The 14,816-nt window shown below is 37.5% G+C and overlaps 1 protein-coding gene across 6 annotated transcripts in view; it reads right to left on the bottom strand.

Annotated features, from left to right (window-relative positions):
* vav2 (vav 2 guanine nucleotide exchange factor) overlaps positions 1–14,816 on the bottom strand; it is a 196,593-nt gene that overhangs the window by 179,870 nt on the left and 1,907 nt on the right. The window lies entirely within an intron of this gene.

Raw genomic sequence — 14,816 nt, 5'->3', positions numbered from 1 at the left:
ATGTATTTATGTACAGCACATTATAAGGAAAAAAGGGTTAAAATAAAAACGTTACATTCTAAACCTAAAAACAACTGATTACTTACTATTTTAAAGTAGAAATTAAAACAACTAAATTAAAAATGATAATAAACAAAAGCAAAAATGTTAACTTTTACAAGGTATGGGGAACACACACATTCACTCGTCTGAACATAGTAATTATACTACATTAAAAGGATAGTTTACCCAAAAATGAAAATGATCCCATAATTTACTCACCCTCAAGCCATCCTAGGTGTATATGACTTTCTTCTTTCAGCCAAACACAATCGGAGTCATATTTAAAAAAAAATTAAATCCTGGCTCTTCCAAGCTTTATAATGGGAATGAATGGTACCACAGAATTTGAAGCCCAAAAAAGCACATCCATCCATCATAAAAGCAATCCATACAGCTCCAGGGGGATAATAATGGCCTTCTGATGCGAAGCGGTGTGCTTTTGAAAGAAAAATATCCATATTTAAAACTTTATAAACTATAATCAATGGCTTCTGGTTTGATACGCATGTTCCCACTGGCACTTGTTCATTGAAGTTTGACAAAACTCATAGTGCCTTTGTTTGTGCCTGGAGTGAATAGCTCCATAGAGATGTAGGCTATAGTTTTGATTCTATTTCTATTTCTTCTATACAACAGCGTCATCACGCCAAATTATCGCATTCTGTGTGAAAGGCCCTTCAGAGGCATTAAACCGCACAGGCATCTGTCAAAGCACGACAGGGCAAGATGCGGTAAACACTTATAAGGTATTCTCACGTTTCGGACAACTTGGATCATGTACCTTTTCCACAGCAGCTCACTCTGAGTCCTCCACTATTTTCCATACGTGTTTTGTCCATAGCAATGGGTTATTCACTACTGCAAATCTACGTGACTGGCTGATGGTTTCCGAGCACAGTGCAGAAAAGCGACTAATCGATAATTAAATTCGTTGCCAATTATTTTATCATCGATAATAATCGATTTTATCGATTCGTTTTTCCAGCCCTAACTCAAACTATAAAATTCGTTTCCATCTAAATTAACAACTCCACAAACTGAACACCATAACTGTAATTCAGTAAAATTTGTTTGCAGTCTAGCTGCAACCCACCCTTGAAAGAAGACATTTATCCTGTTATTTCGACTCTTTATGTGGGTGTCAAACTCTTCCTTTGGATAACAAGAGCTGAATATTATCCATATAAAAATAGGACTTGGTGTAACATAAGAAAGACAACCTAATCCTTCGAAATGAAAACAGATCTTCCTCGGCACAGAAAATCTTTACGGGGAAAAGATTGGTGTGTACTGCCAAGGACAATTCATAGTATAACAGAAACACACCAAGAATATACTCCGCTGGGTGCCATCCAGCACTAATAAAAGGAGGGAAATAAAATGCTTTTGTTCTCACTTGGAGAAATACACAAAGTCTAAATCTCTAGCCTCCCAGATGAGTGCTTACTGTCCAAAACAAAACCTTTATAATTTTGTCATAAAATGAAGACACCAAAATACATTGTGCTGCAGTTTCTGAATAATGAATGTCTAACCCAGAGATTCTGCAGTGAAATCTTCCCAGGAAAAAGGACAAGATTGCAAAATGTGACTGAAGATTGAAACACAAGTCTCATACACTAAAAGCAGAAGTGCTTGTCTCACACTCAGAAAACTATTTTAAGCTGTTGCACCTGCAGAAACATGCACTTGGCTTCAACGCAAACTATTAGAAAAATGCCATGAAAACTCAAAGCCATTGTTTAAAGTCTTCAAAGTTTCCTGTATAATACTGTTAGTGGGTGTGTTGTTATGGTTTTGTATACTACCATCTTGCTGCTCATTTCTAAAGTATTAATATTGTGCTTAGTATAAACACATTTTATGTTATCCATAAGTAACTAGGATTTGCATAATAGACTTGCCAAAATACTGCACAAGAAATCCCACAATGCAATAAGCTCACTGACTTGGCCCTCTATTTACATGCGGTGAATGATCAAGAACAATGAGTTCAATGTTTTTCACAAAATTACATTATATATAATATATAATTTCTTAATCTGATTTGACTGCCAAGACATTTTTACACAAAAGTATATTAAAAAAGTAATAATGATTTATTGTCAAGATGATAAACCATTCACTGAATTAATAATGCATCTCAGTAGGGTCATGTGACAAAAACTATTTTTTTTTTATCTTTATGCATTCTGTTTGGCATGCTTTTTTATTTTTAAAATAGTATGCAACATACAGTTTATACTGTGAAGTATTCAGTACTATGCTAGTAATCCATTTCAAACACAGCCAGATAGTAATATATTGTGTTGCGTCCTGCAACTGTCTGCTAATTCAAATTAATTAAATCAATCAATCTTCTCTACAAATGTGGGACTGTTTGAATTACTCAGTAAAATTAGCAAACATTTAAACACGATTAAGATGGGAGACAGAAGCAAGAGCGGAGACATGGAGTGTATAGCGTTTATGAGCCATGTCGTAAGCCAAAATAAACACACACACAAAAAAAAAAAATTCACAGAATATTTCTAAAGTCCTTTTTAAACATTTGTCCTTGCACTAAGCACTACCGACATGATACTACTGCCTGGAAACATGACGTGAAACTGAAAGAGAAATAGAGACAGTGGCAGAAATATCTAAGCTAGAAGAATAAATCCCCCTGGCTACAAAAAGTTATTATGTCAGATTCAACCAAAAAGAGAAGGGAGAGAGTGGCCTCCAGACACAATGGTGTCCAGTTTTTCAGAGCATTCTTCATTTTGGAGCTCCTCAGGGGTGGGGATGGGTGTGTTCTGAACTCTCTGTTCTTCTTCCAGATGTTTCTTGTTGTCTAGATGAGGGGAGGGAGGAGAGGTTATACAACCGTAACTCCTCTCTCTGAGTGCAGAGAAAAGCCGGAAGATGAAGAAAAGGCCTAAGGAAGTTCACAGAGGCTAGTCAGCCTTATTATTTGTGCTGTTTTGTTTTGTTTTTTACTAAACCAATGGCATCCTCAGAAAACCCCCTCCCTCAAGACTAAATGATTATGGAGGAAGGGTGAGTTTCATTTAGAATGCTCTATTTTACTGAGAAGGCTTTGCCTCAGATTCCATCAGATCTTCACTAGCTCTTTTGTTTTTATTGTTGTTTTTCCATTCAAGTCGCTTCCTGCTGGATTCTCAATTGTTTCAGCTCTAATCCCTTCACAGCCTATTGGTTTCATTACCAGCCTGCCTTATTGCTGCCACATTTCTCAACTTTTCTCCTCCTTAATAGAAACAGCCTCTCCATAATCATACCCACGGTTACAATGTCTTCTTCCAGCACCCAGGAAATTGCTTTTGCAGGTGCGATCCATCAAGACTGGACACATGGTCTCTTTTAACAACAAAAGCATGTTTGGGAAAACTTCTTTCATTCATTATTAATGCATCACAAAATGTTGTAAAATGATAGACATCAGTATTGAACAACTGTGACTAACCATGCTCTGTGTAGTAAGACGCTCCCTTCATTTTTCTACAGGGAATCCAATTTGCTACTGAAATGAACACAGTGAATATCAAACCGGACGCTGTGCATGATCAGATAACCCATCATGCACTGTGGAGAGAGGCGATTATCTCGTGCTGGGCTGTGTGGCCTTTTCTGGGAGAGAAAATGAATCTAGGCACTAGCATCCGTGATGATTGTTTTAAATAGAGCCTGCTGAGGAACATGAGTGGGGTAACTGTAAGCAGAAAGTACAGTGATCACATGGAATCACCTGTAAAGCATAGTTAGATGTTTATTATAGGGGTGTCCTGAGCCGATCTCAAGGATCGCTATCTGGGCAGATTAAGTTTTTTTTTTTTAACTAATCTGTATCGGGTATCTTAAAGGGTTAGTTCACCCAAAAATTTTAAACAGTAGTTACTCACCCTCAGGTTGTTCCAACCCCATAAGACTTTCGGTCATCTTTGGAACACAAATTACGATTTTTTTGATGAAAACAGAGCTTTCTCACTCCTTCATGCGCTCACTGAGTTGTCCTACTTGCTTCTCGTCCAGTGTGCGACCCCCTTAAGACGTCGTCATAATGCTTTGCAATGGGTTGAGTTTTGCATTGGACTTGACTGACAGGCTTGCATTGACACCGCAACCTTCATTCTTTCTAACCTTATCTAACCTTTATCAGTTTGGACCAATGTCAGTGTAGCACGAGCCGATCTTGATCAGGCGTCACGTTACTACAAAGCGCTAAGAGATCCAGTAAAGAAAGCATTTGAATTCATCACAGAAGTAATAACATCGCTGTGAGATCTAGTGAAAAGCATTCAAATTGATCTGTTATTAACCGTAGATCTCTATTTACATCAAACAGCGCTGACAAGGAAACCAGGAGAAACATTGTGCCATGAATGAACTAGTTATAGGCTTTAAGTCCACAGATCAGCAACATTCACCATGGATTTACTGTAGTAACACTAACTGTAACCATGAAAGTTTGGCAGGAATAGTAAAATGCTTTCAAGTATGTCACACATATTTTTCCAGCACTTCAAAACTCAAATATCATATTTAAATGTTATTTTTAATCTGATGACCAAAACATTATTTTTTCATCCTTCAAAGATTACCCTCATTTATAAAACAAAAATTTTCAAGATGCAGGAAAACTCACACTTATTTAAAAATAAAAAAGACATTAAAGTACCATTGTAATTAGTAGGTGGCTGCCAATTCCACTCCCAAATATTTATTTTTTATCATTTTGCTTTTGAATTATTATTTCGACATTATGAATAAAAATGCTGCCCTCAAAAGTTAATCTGGAGCCTTGCAAACTTAAAATAAAACTGCACATTGTGTAAGTTAAGTATATTTATTATTACCAAGGCATTTGTCAGTAATAAAGTGAAAATGGGGGGAAATGTGAGCAGAAAATTTAGGGGCACACATTAAATCAGCTTGCAATGCAATTATTCAAATTTCCCCCAAAATAACTGTAATACTGACAAATTCTTCAATAATAAATAGACTTAACGTACAGATATTACAATGTGCAGTTTTATTTTAAGTTCACAGGGCTCCAGACAAACATTTGAGGGCAGCAGCACCGGAGCCACTGAGTTCTACAGAAAATATCTGGTAGCACTGGGGCTGACAATAAAGCACTAAGCTTAATTTAGGGTGTAGATGAAATTAACTTTATTATCATTCATAATGTCTTAATATTAATTAAAAAGCAAAACGAGTAAAACAACTGATATTAGGGAGTGAAAATAGCCAATAAACATCCTACTGTTTACAATGGTAATTAAATTTTTTTAATTTAAAGTGTTTAAATAAGATGTTTTCTAAAACATGTAATATTATAGTTTTGAAGTGCTGGAAAAAGATGTGTAGTACTTGTAAGCGTTTGACTATTTCTGTCACAATACCACAGTTATGGTTAGAGTTACTACATTAGCCTAAATACATGGTGAATGTTGCTGATTTGTGGGTGAATGGTAAATGAAGCCTTCCTTCTAAAAGTGTTTCTCCTGGTTTCCACGTCAGCACTGTTTAATTTGATATCTATGGTTTATAACAGAGAACTCTGCGCCGAATCGGAATGTTTCTCACTGGATCTTGCAGCGATGATGTTATTAATTCTGAGGCGAATTCAATGGATTTCTTCACTGGATCTCCTAGTAACAGTGTTGCCTGATCTAGATCGGCCTGCGACCGGCAAGTTCAGGGCACTGCGCTGTCTATTATTGGTCCGAACTAATAAACGGTCCGTGAAGCATAAATGAGTAGCACATTTTTCTTCCGCTTTCATTTTGTTTGCATTCGCTGCTCGGTAACGTTGTAGTCGCGCCAGTGCGACCTAAATAAATATTTGGTCGCACCAGCAGGAAAAATGGTTGCAGTCTGGAGCCCTGCGACCGATAGTGGATTTTAGCGACAATTAGTTTGGACCATACTGGCCGATAAGCGATTAATCAAGCGATTAATCAATCACATTTTTTTATTGGATACTAAATGAAAACAAACAGCACTCCAATTAAAATAGTGCTGAACTTTATTACTAAAAAAAAACAAAAAAAAACAATACTGCACCATGAATATTAGGGGTGAAACGGTTCTCAGTTTAATAAAAAAAACAAAAAAAAACATAGGAACCATACCATCTCCACCCACGGTTCGGCACTCACTTGCACCGCAGTTCATCTGACTATAATATGGTTTGTTGAAAATAACGCCTAAAACAGACAGACAGATTCACGCTAATGCATGTTTCTGTCGATGGATACACATTCTGGCTTCCCAATACATTTCAACAGTGATGATAAAAAAAAAAAAACGTAGACAAAACACTCACTCTTTGTAAACTTTGTTCAATGGGAGTGCCGTACGCTCTAATATGATCAGTCATTTACGCCGTCATCACCCGGGTGTTGATAGGGAGCGCAGGTGAGATCTGAACAGCACACATTGCTATCTGTGTTTAAACTAAACTCATTTAAGCCCTGCCAATTTAAACATTCAAGTGCAAGAAGACGCAAATGAGAATTTGCGTGCACGCTGTTAGAAGAATCGTGTGCGCACTCATCTGAACACACGGAAAGCCGCGGATATAGAGTGCAAATATAGAGTATAATAGAGCACATATAGAGTTAATCTCTATATAAAGTATACAGACTATATTAAAGCCACAGAAAGACAATGTGTTCGAATTTTAAAGAACTAAAAGTAATTTTTTAAACATAAGATAAGTAGCGTTTCAGAAAACAATCTGTTTAGTTCCCACTTAATACTTCCTGTTCTTTTCCTTTTATCCTATTCCTTTTTCTATTTTCTGAAAAGCTGCTTTGGAACGATGTAAAACAACAACTTATTCCAAAAAAGTGCTAAACAAATTCAATTAAATTTAGTGAAGTGAGAGCTATAAATATAAAGAATTTGTTAGCGGACATAACAGTTCTTTTTTTTTTTTGTGCCCGGCTCTTTTGAGCTCAGTTTAACAGATTACCACTAATCCAGAGTCTGCTCAGAGGGAAGCAACAAGGGGAAGGGTGGAAACGATACACAGCTTCCTGTTTGCATGATTAACGAGCGTGTCAGTTGGGGATAAGATCAATACACAGCAGCCTTTTACAGGACTCTCTAATGTTGCAATTTCTACCTCTGCGCCGCTCCTCCTCCTGTTCCAAAGCCATTTTATGAGATATGATCAATTCTGGTCAGTAATGGGATATTAGTTAGCTTTGTGTTGGTGGTGGTGGTGGGGGGGGGGACCCAAAATGTTACTTAATAGGCATTGCAAAGGAACCATGTCTCTAGAGACAATCATATCTGTGATGTTGTTGATAGAGATATTAGAAAATATTAAGAAGCTTATCATCATACACAGTGAGGTGCTGGCAGGAGGAAGTGATGGGATGGAGTGTGTTTATAAAAGAAGGAGAGGATAGTTTCCTTCTCCTCACCACACCATACTGATGGTTATCTCCACCCCAGTCAGAAAATAAAATCAATCAGCAGCAAATACTAACGAGTCGGTCCCAGCAGGATTTCGCTATTTTTTTTCTGTGTGTGATTTTTTGATATCAAAATGACTGATTTTGTGGTGGCAATTTCCCCAAAAAATGTTTACCACATTTACAAGATTATATATAATGTTATTTGCTCAATAGTCATACATGGCACATAGGGAAAACAAAGTACTGCATAAATATTGTTTATTTTGGTCTCTTAGCAAATTCTGATACATTTTAACTTTTAAAACAACCTTTCAGGCTTGGAAAGGGGGGTGGTGAGTGTGGTCCACAGACTTATTACACAAGTCTTCACACATCTGAAATAGTGCATTGTTCCGAATATAAGAATGTTTTTTTCTAAGAAATACATCTGAAAAAAAAACGTGTTTGTCTTATATTCAGGGTCTAAACATTTACGTCAATAATACACCCGCAACAATAGGTGGTGCCAAATACGCGTAAAACGAGAAATACAGTGTGTCAGAGTGTAATGTTAGAAGATTTCGAGTGCAAAAAGACTTAAAACGCAAACGGTCAAAGAATAGCTTACCTTCTAACAGCCGCGTGTTTGCGTGCCTTGCTGACGGGACCAAACTTCCAACATACGTGATTTTAAAACGTAAGATGGTACCCAGATGTCAAACTACAATAACATTTAACTTCTGCTGTTAATAAAAATTTGGTAGGCTACATGGTTTTCACTATGAGATGGATAGCCTAATTGTTATATAATTCAGATGGGCAACTGGTTATTTTTACGGTATGCCAAAAAGTGTTATTTTTAAATGTGATCATTGGTACATTTTACCAGTATTTACCATACTTTCAATACAAAAAAATAAATATGAAAAATATACAATATGAAAATTATTTTCAAATAAAAGCATTTTCTTTATAAAAATGCCTTTATAAAATGGGCAATTCCACGCAAAACTGTCACATCCATAACGCCAACTCAATGCCATGGTATTGAGTTGGCGTTATGGATGTGACAGTTTTGCGTGGAATTGCCCAAATGTAAAATTGTTGCAAAAGGTGCATCTTGAAAAAAAGATCTTATAAACAGGGTCGTATTATATTCTGAACAATATGGTAATAATACTAATTGTTATTGTGGTTGTTGTTTTAGCTAGAACTGTGTACATCTACCATACAACAATCACTTATAATTAAAAAGTCCTCAATTAATGAATAATCAAGTAAACATTCAGTAATAAAATTAGAACAAAGAAAATGATAATAGGATAAATAAATGCAACAAAATATACAGATAGAAACAATGCTTTAAGTTTAAGTAGCCTACTGTTTTGTTTCTCCTGTTGTTGTTTGATTAAAATGAACAAAACAGACAGCAGTGTGTAGGCTATATTAGGTTGCTATCACTTTAAGACCTACAGTAATGCACGGATCCACTACTGACACGCGTCCCAAACCGTTTTCTCTTTGTTTACGTGAGACATAACCGCCAAGACAGGACATATAAACACAATTATGTGTGCATTTGACTGTTGAAGCGCAATAAGCCTATAAAAGTGAGCACAATTCAGTATTTGCAAGGTGACAGGCAAAATGCGCACGGACAGAACTAGAAGTTATGCTGCTGTGGTATGCCATTTCAGTTTTACAGAGCACCATTTTATTCGGTCTCAGTTTATAAAATTTCCGAACTTTAGATAGGGCTCAATATTTTTGTAATAACGACTAATTTTCAGCATGCCCGGGAGTCTGAGCCGCCATCATTGGGGATGAACATAAACAGAGCAACTCATTTACATAATCAGTTACTTCGATGCGTCGTTCCAGCCCTACAAGAGAGAAATGTAGGAATGTGAAAAAGAGTCTTTTGAGCATTGACAACAACTTTTTCTGTCTTAAACATCCTGGGGCAGGAATCAGAAACACTTAGGGGCTGGAGACTACATCAGAAGATGAGACAATATGAAAAGACAGGTTGAAAGTTGGCAAGAAGTATATACAGAAGACAATGATGTATGAAGATGTTGCCAGCCAAAAAAAAAAAAAAAAGAAGCAGCAGCAGCCATCTGTTGGTTGTGCCTTACTGCCCTTTCACTCATATGGGTGCTGAGTGCCCATGCTCGGCTCAATGCGCTCTGAAAATCAGGACTGATTCCCCGGCTCATCTGTGTTAATATTCCACAACAAACTGCTCACAGATGGAGCATTTAGGAACATAAGCTCCCTGTGTGGGTTCCTCTTTACTTCATTTCTCATCACTTGTGATGGAGTTGCTGTCTCAAAACCCTGCAGGGATTCTGTTTCCTCCTGGCTATGTTGAGTTCGAAGGCCACCAAATGATGTTGATGTTAAAATGATAAATAATTTGCTGAGAGAGAGAGAGAGAGAGAGAGAGAGAGAGAGAGAGAGAGAGAGAGAGAGAGAGAGAGAGAGAGAGAGAGAGAGAGAGAGAGAGAGAGAGAGAGAGAGAGAGAGAGAGAGAGAGAGAGAGAGAGAGAGAGAGAGAGAGTGAGTAAAACAATGCAACTGTTCAGGCTCTCAATTATCATTCCCCTTCCCTGGGTCCCACTTTTATAGCTGTTAAGAGTCACTCTTATAATAAGCCATTGCTTATGTATAATGTTGTTATGGAATTTTATTACTGCAATATCAAGGACGGTCCAACAAACATAAATAAATAAATCTTATGCAGACATCCTGTTGATTGCTACCACACTCTCGGATTTCCTCCAGCCATTCTCTTGGATATGAATTAAACTGAATGGTTTCATATATCTTGCATCTTTCATCATGATCCTCCCTCTAAACAACAGCAATTTGGCCTAGGTGAATTGCAATAATATCCTCTCATGAGCTCGGGCGACATGAGATCAATCTATCAAGCTGAAATATATGGGTCAAGCCTGGGCTCCTAAACATGTCAGGTCATGGAGTGAGGTCTTGCTTAATCCTCAAACTCACTGCTTTCTCTGTTGCTTAATAAAGGGTCTCCCTGAAGAATGAACAGGAACCAGCGAGTAAACGGTTCCATGCATTCCAACGGACTAAGACAGATCACAAAAGCACAGAGACATGAAAGATCAAGCCCTGACAACCACAGACCAGCAGTGTGTTTCTCTAACTTTTCGTCTTTTGTCTGCAAATAAAGTAGATGTGTGCATATTGTAATTTAATTGAGTAGTCTCATATTTCAATCCCATTCACTTTCTTTGAAGCAGCTGGTCACAGTTGCGTGATACAGGAAGTGTCCCTAACAAGCTCTATTGATGAAATTACCTGCACCCAGCTGCCAGGGGTCAAAGTTCAGAGAAAGGCCATGCTTATAGATTAAATTAACCTAGTAAGAGAGAAAGGCTGACCTCACAACACAGCCAGCTCTCCACTTCAGAAAGGCTGGTACTGAATTTGAATTTTGGAGCTTCCCTTCTGAAATGTCAGGCTCTGTTCTGTGTAGTACAGTTTTGTAAATTGAGTACCACAATTAAATCCAAATTAATCCTGACATGCTGATGGTCTTTTCAGCATTCACTTAAGAGCTAACAGCAATGACGCCTGCTTCCAAACATTACAGTTGCTCACCCTGTCATTATGCCATCTCCATTCACTTGTCTCAGACAGAGTTTAATTATCAAAACCCATATTCTCTATTGTGAAAGCATGATTAGTGTGATGATGGTTTCTGCTAGTGTATTCAATCTTTATGTTGCTCTTTCAGCTTGTTCACTCAAATCCACAATAATAATAAAAATAAAAAAAAAGAGTCAGGATCCAGCACAAAGAGACCTACAACAGATGCCAGAGGCCAGAAAGTGTGGTCAATGTCTGCAAACAGAAGTAACTTGTATGAGATTGTGGCTGAAGGAGCTAGCAAAAGGGAGAGAGAGAGAGGAGGGGAGGGAGAGAGAGAGAGGAGGGGAGGGAGGGGGGGGGGGGGGGTAGGAGTAATAAATCAGAACGAAATCTCAAAGATGAAACCCATTATCCTTCCAGCAGAAATACAAGAGTTATGAGAATGAACGCATCTAAAAACAGAGCTAAAATGAATAGGCTGTTAAAGGCAAATGGGGAGTACAATAAAATGCATTAAAGTACTACAGTGAGCAATGGCTCGTCTTACTCTTTCTCTCTGCCCCGTGTACGTGCTGAAAGACAGGCTGAATTTTCTAAGAGGAAACAACAGACATTGCTAACTCCCTAAAGCCCTGAAGAGAAAGGGGGGAGACCTCGCTGTTATGACTGAAATCCCTAGACTGTCCCCAGGCCAAGCTGGAGGTGATGGGAAACTACACACAGGTATTGAAAGAAAGTACACACACACATTCTCACTACTGGCGCCTGAATCATCTCTAGGGTATTAGTTGCTACCAAACACCTGAGGTAAATAAAAGTAGAAAAAAAAAAAAAGTAAGAATAAACCAGACTTCAAAAATTCAAAACCAACAGAGCTATGTATGTCAGACAGAGCCAGAAGAAATGTCCCAACGCTCCTCCTGGGACCTCTGATCCACCTCAACGTATTGTGCTCATGACCAAACCCATGTGCAACTCATCAAAAGGCAAAAATATGTAACATAATATCATTAACAAATTATTCAGCCTAAATAGCAAAATACACAATCCACATAATATCAGTGCATAATGATAGAACTTCACAATTATTTTAAAAGGGATAGTTCACCCAAAAATGGATTTGGATTTGGATCATCATTATATAGGCTACCTGTATTAATTTCATTCAAAACAAGGACTGTTTATAGTGACTATTTAACATCAAGCTCTACCAAAGATACAAAAAAAAAACACCCTAAAAGTAAAGAGCATATCAGAGGTATAGCATTCTACTACATCCAGCCCGCATCTACATCCAGATTTAAAAAATAGCCTAAAGCTTTGAAATCACTGAAGGCAAAATGGTACTTCATATTAATTAAACATGATGTGCTGTTTTGGAAGATGATCTTGAGTAGGACGTGACTTGGGTCTGTCTCTCAATCTCACACAATAGTCTGTTCTCACGAACAGCTTCAGAATACATTCAATTTAGCACAAATATGGACTAGCCTATTTTATGACACTTTTATGGTGGGCTTCTGCTAAAAAGATTCCGAAAAAAAAAAAAAGAATTTCTTTAAAATTCTGTTTTCTGCACAAAATACAGGTTTGGAACAGCTAATAAAAATAGCAATTTCATTTTTAGGTGAATTAATCTAATAAAACAACCTTCATGTCAGACACCAGTAGTAATCTAGCATTCTTCTCAAAATACACAAGAGCTAATTTGAAGAGAACTCATCCCTTGAGAGGGGATCAAATCCTTTGCATTCCACAGACAAATAAAACATTCATGGGAATGTGATGTAAGCAATTATGATTTGAGAGAGAGGAAAAGCATCTCTCTGTGTGGCTGACACCAACAGTACTGACACTTGGGCCTTGCTTGTTATTGCACATTCTTTGCATGTACAATGCCTAAGCGCTTGCACAGTAACATTCTTTTCAGAAACACTTGTCTATTAACTAATGCCTAAGGCTGTCCTTCCAAAATTGACCAGTACAATGGGTGTTTATGAGTGATGGCCCGCTCGAACACAAGAACCTGATTATGAAAAAGGCCTTCTGCACTAAAATGAGGAACATGTGAGGCATGCAGAACAGCAGAAGCTTCAGTATCGATGGACATCCACCACAAACAGCCCACATAATCACTTCATCCTGATTTAATGGAGGTAGTAAATTAACAACCACTGTGTATCAAAGCACACCGTGACCTTTGCTGGGTATAAATCACAGCTTCCATTGTGCTGCCAGATCTCCCTTTCAAACAATTTGTCACAACGTAATACCACACAAAACCCTACCATGCTGGGGAAGCTACGGTTGTGGGAGGATGAAAGGTCTGCCTCAGCAAATAGCAGCTAAAACAAAAGCCTACAAGTGCTAGGTGAAACAACTATACAGTCATATGACAACATCTGTACAGGTATAAATCATGCCATAAAAGTCAACAAAATAGAAGCTTTAAGGTTTACCACCAAAATAAAGGCTAGATGTTTGCAAATGAAGAAATTAAAACAGCCATAACTAAGTACAGCTGTCACGGTTCCTTGATTAAATTCGAGTGAACTGCATTTTGCCCATGTCGATTAACCGGCAAAACCGGCAGAATCCATGAACCGCATTATAAGACCGTTTTCAAAGGCTCCACAATATATTAAAACCATTTAAAAAACATAATATAGCATAGTGCTATTGTATAATCACAAAAGCCTTATTCGCACTGGATTAGTATTAAAAAACTGCAGTGTCAATCAACAGTCGTGGGAGGGGCTTGTGCAAAAGTACGTCACACTGCCCCGAATCTGAGAACGGCTTGTTCTGATTATGAAGCTTATGATTAATGGGGATTTTAAAAAAAAGCACTAGGTGGATTTTTATCATTATAGGGTGGTTGTACACACACTGCCAACACACATTTATGTTCAAACGCCATGTAAAAGTGAATTTTGCATAATAGGTGCCCTTTAAATTTATGTGCTGCGGGTTTCAGGGTAATAATGTGCATTTGTAAACACATAACCTAAAAAGTCTGACACCCTTTGTGTATATATGCATATCTCAAATAAAAATCCAACATTGCAGATATTAACTGAAATGCACAACTAACAACAGTGCTGTAGATTTGTATTACAAAATTTAGAAAAGGATTGGCTGTTGTATAAATGTAGTCATCTGTCCCCAGTGAGTTTGGGTTGCTTATAACATTCACCTGAACACAATGGTCGCCATTTCACCAGATTTGTAACATAAATAGCCTAATTTATAAACCAACACCAACACAAAAGAATACATCAATATGTTTCTAAATATCATATGCCAAGTGTTGTTCAAAATAAAAGTTTACCCTTGCTCTGAGTTCGCAAGTGTTGTTGTTCAAGAAATGACAGTGGCTGTAGCATTGTGTTAACTTCCCAAAAGTATTTGCCAGCTACCCATAAATCTGTAAAACACTGCAGTAAGCTGCAAGACCATGGTGCTAAATTCAGTCCAGAACCCCAGATTTAGAAGCAAAAATATAAAATTAGCTTAATTTAGTATTTGTTTTTTACCTTTTTTTTTTTTTAATTTACAGAATTTTACAACAGTAGGCACCAATGCAAATCTCAATCACACCATATATGACATATAGGGTTTATTTTCTGGACATAATAAACCCAATTCAGTAATACTGTCGAGACATGCTGCTAAAGAGGTGGGAGACACAGTGGAACGCATGTTCAAAACCCCTCAAAACAGTCAACACTTGGG

Source organism: Squalius cephalus (genome assembly GCF_949319135.1).
Source record: "Squalius cephalus genome assembly, chromosome: 17".
NCBI classification, from domain to species: domain Eukaryota; kingdom Metazoa; phylum Chordata; class Actinopteri; order Cypriniformes; family Leuciscidae; genus Squalius; species Squalius cephalus.
This window is presented reverse-complemented; position numbering and strand designations above follow the sequence as displayed.